Genomic DNA, 4,354 nt, shown 5'->3' on the forward strand with positions numbered 1-4,354 from the left:
ACCGCCCCACCTGCTGCCCCAGCCCCAGCTGACAACAGTGCTCCCCTTGACGCCACCCTGCTCACCATGTCAGGTCTTTCTGCCAGTCTCATGAGGACTTGGAGGACCAGGGAGGCTATCACCAGGCTTGGATGCCTCTGACAGCTCTGGACGTGGGACTCGCCACCAGAATCCTCCGACTGAAGCTCACTGGAGGGCATCAGCTCAAGCAAAGGCAGCAGTGAGACACTGGCAGAGCCTGCTGGGCTTCTTGAAGGTGACCGAGGCCTTTCCTGGTAACTCACAGCCAAGGGCAGTTTGCAGGCCTGGTCTGTGGCTGAGCTGATCAGGCTGTAGAATGTTCTGCTGACTTGGAGTTCTCTGAGGAGCTTCTTGAAGAACTTCGGTATCCGGGGTGCGGAGAAGACTACCTCCCACAGTGCCAGGGCAGTCCTGCAAGCCAGAGCGCTCTGTCAGCAGGGCAGCCTGGGCCACAGCGCTGCAGGACACATGGGATGCCCTGGGCAGCAGCAGAGGCTGAGCTGGTGCTCCCGTGGGGCTGGCAGGGGCGCGGTGGGGGGCTCTGGGCTGGCTCGCTCAGCTGTGGCTGCTGCGGGCCTGGCTGACCCCCAGGGCTGGAAAGCGTGGTGGGATGGAGGGTCCTGCTCCTCGGGGGTGTCCTGCAGGATTCCTTGGCTCTGGCAGCCAGAGAGTCCCCGGGCCCCTCTCCCCACAGGGGACAAACCCTCATGGCTTTTGGGGTCAGTACCTGTCTCCTGCTGGAGCGATCCTCAGCAGCGTCCGGACCACCTCCCCCGGTCTCCTGTCAGCCATCACCAGAAGCAGGGAGTCCAGGCTCTGCCGGGCTGGTGCCGTGCTGGTGCTCTCCAGGTTTTCATGGATGCAGCTCGTGATCTTTGGCACCTGGAGGGGACACAGGTGAGGATGGTGCTGTTGCTGGAGTGCGGTGGATTCTTCGGCTGCCCTTACCATCCCTTTCTGCTGCCTTCATGTGGCTTCAGGTGCCTGAGACAACAGGGGTTGGGAAGGAGGGATGGAGAGAGGAACAAGACCTGACAGGGCCAAAAGGCAGGGCACTCCAGCCACAGGCCACTTACATCCGCCAGCCAGAAGCCAGGGTTTTGCATGACCACGTCCAGCAAGTCCCTCGTGTGCTCCTTGTCAAAGATGCTGGAGTCTCTCATCGCCTCAATGAACACAAGGACGATGTCTGTCCTCTCAGAAAGTCTGAGGTATGGTGCACAGGACTAGAGGAGGAAGAAAGGAAGCAAAGCCATATCACGCCAAGTGCCCTGATGGTGCTGCATAACTGGGCAGCGCCAGCAGCCCTGCAGAGTCGCCTAGCAGTGCTGGTGGCAGTGCCCGCAGCAAAGCTGGCAGCAGGGGTGGCAGTGTCTGCATGGGGAGGATGAGAAAAGAGGCCTCGGGGCGCGGGAGGCGGGTTGGGGTCCTGGGCACAGGGTGCTGGCCCTGCTGCCAACCAGAGCTTGCTGGTGGCCAGGAGGACTGGGGCTGCTGCTGGGACACTGGAGCGCAGCCCTCACATCGTCCCTGCTCGGGGACAGCAGGAACCTTCTCAGCAGGGACAGGGAGGCCACGGCAGTCCCGCTGATTGTGAAGATCTTTGCTCACACAAGTCCCCGGCTGATGCCGAACAAGAGCGCCAACAAGAGCTGATTAGTATGTCTTAGCTGCTTACCCAAAGCCCCAAGTCGGGGAGATCACCTTCCAAAGGGGGCTGTTGTGCTTGATTGTTCCTGCCTAAACAGTAGGGAAACACAGAAAAGTCACTAAGACACAGTAGCTTTGCCAGGAAGCTTCCCAAACTGCCCTGAGATCTGCTTGCAAGGTGGCAGGACTTAAGTGGTCAAGGAGATTTCTGGAGGGCATCAGGAGTAGCTTCCTGCTGGAAGTACTGGCAGGACCAGCCAGGAGGATGCAGAGATGGATCTGCTCTGCGCTGGGAGGGAACACATGGCTTTGGGACATGGCAATCAGCTGTAGCTTTGGCTCTGGGAACCACAAAAGAGCGGGGTTCTAGATCCTGAAAGGAAGGAGGAATGGGAGCAGCAGAGAATGGATCCCAGAGTTCAGGAGAGCACTTAGCTGTTGCAGCAAAATGACAGCTGGGATGCTGTGGGAAGCAGCTGTGAGGGCTGAAGGAGGTCAGGAAGAGCAGCAGACATAGGGGGAGATGTCCGTGCGTAGGGGGGTGAAGCCCACAGCAACTTCTCTTACTGTTTTGCCGAGCCATGAATCTCTGAAGGCTAGACACGGCTTCCTCGGCTTCACTTTCTATTTCCCCAGAAGTATGGAGAAGGAGATGTCCCAGCAGCTGTCCGAGGATTGGGAACTGGATGTCTCTATAGCTGACATCGCCGTGTATGTCTCTCTGAGAGTGGAGCCAGTCCTGGGTGAGGGAAAAAGAACAGGAGGATGATTGAAGGGAGGCAGCTGGTGCCAAAGCCCTGAAGCCAAGTGTGTGTCCAGGGCAGTCAGGGCTCTCCAGGATTGTGCTGGTCACAGCTCCCAAAGCAGCTGGCTGGGCAGCAGCCCTGCGTGGGGAGAGCTGCAGGCTGCTCTGGGGTGCAGGGGTGATGAGACGGCCTGGCCGGAGGGTGCCTGGCTCCTTACCCGCATTGTGGCACGTGTGGACAGCAGAGCGCTCAGGCATTCAATACTCCCCATGGCCCTCAGCCGCACATGTGCTCTATCAGAACTGGTGAAAGTCAAGAGCATCTGGGAAGAGAGAAGCTGCTGGTGAGCCCTGGGAACGGCCCCCCGCTCCAGCAGAAGCAGCAGTGCTCAGCTGCTGGGATGGACTGGCCCACTCCATTAAGGCTTCCCCTGGTCTCGAGCAAAGCCTGTAGTGGGGTTCCTGCCCTAGGATCCCTGGCAGGCTTGGGACAAAGGCCCCGGGCCAGCCCTGTGGCCAGGCAGGAAGGCAGATGCCACCCTCTGCGGCCACTGTGCCGCGGAGTTGCCTGGAGGGCAGCCCCAGGTTTCCCAGGGAGGTGGGCACCCTCCCGGCAGCGCGCTGTCTCTGCACAGCATGGGGTGGGACTGTCACCTCCAGAGTGGACATCCCGTCCCCCAGGGCCAGGAACAGCCCTTGTGAAGCCCAGACTTTGCACGCCCCAGACCTGGAAGATGTTCTGCAGCAGCTCGCCGACTCTGCAGGCAGGAGAGTTGAGAAGCAACTCCTGCAGCATGAAGTCCATGGATGTCATGGTCTGCAAAAAAGACAAGGAGTTGTGGCCATGTTTCCTGCCATCCCTCTCGCCCGCAGGGGACTGATCTGAGCTCCCAGCAGCAAGGGATGACTCTCATGCTGCTTTGCTGTGCCTGGGAGAGACCCAGCGGCAAATAATCTGCTGCGGGCAGAGCAGCCTGCGAAACTGGACTTGGCCAGGCCCACAGGCAGGGGATGAAGGGATGAGGATGGGACAGCAGAGCTGAGACCCTGCCCTGCCTTGGATCTATGGTCATATCGCAGCATGGGGTGGTAGGGGAGCAGCCCAGAGGGACCGGGGGCTCCTGTAGCTCACCCAGCACTTACCAAGAAGTAGAGGCAATAGGTGGCGTATGGCATTTCCTCTTCTGGAGGAGGCAAGAAGAGACTGGAGAAGACCACTTGGATTAGACTTCTCTCTTTGCCCTCCAGCACTCCCTCCACCGAGCTGCAAAGAGACAGAGGAGCCAATTAGACACTGGTGCTGGGAGCAGCGCCTCGAGGCCTCATGCAGGCGGACATGGGGCTCTGGGAGTCGCCAGGAGCCACGGACAGGTACCTCAATGTGGCAATGGCAAGCGTGGCCTGCCACCACACCGCCATGCGCAGCTGCTCTCTGGGCTCCTCTTCCAGCAGCACCTGCAGAGCACAGCCGGGATGGGACCTGGCAGCCGCCAGCACCCAGTGCCACTAGCCCCTGCCCAACGCTGTCCTCACAGGGTGCCGGTGCCAGGGGCCTCCATCCCTTCCCCACAGCCGCCAGGTATCCCCTCACCTTGATATTTTCTGCCAGCTCGTATCTCTGGCAGAAGACATCTAGGCCCTGGGTCAGACCGCGGCGCTGGCTGCTGTCACACAGCTCACAGATGCTCAGGAGAAAACGAATCGTCTGGCTCTCCTCCTGGCAGACGTAGAGCAGAGAGACAAACAGGGAGTGTGAGATGGGGACACGCCCAGCGGCACCGCAGCACGGGGTGCGGTGCCCATTGGAGACCTGGGAGCAGCAGCTCTGCCCAGCCAGCTCCCTCCAGCAGCCCCGCAGCAGAGCCCCTGCCAGCAGACGCCGGCACAGCCGCCTTTGACACAGCCGTGGTTACCTTGTCTGGGTTGCCGACAAAGGTC

Source organism: Patagioenas fasciata (assembly GCF_037038585.1).
Source record: "Patagioenas fasciata isolate bPatFas1 chromosome 6 unlocalized genomic scaffold, bPatFas1.hap1 SUPER_6_unloc_2, whole genome shotgun sequence".
Taxonomy (NCBI): domain Eukaryota; kingdom Metazoa; phylum Chordata; class Aves; order Columbiformes; family Columbidae; genus Patagioenas; species Patagioenas fasciata.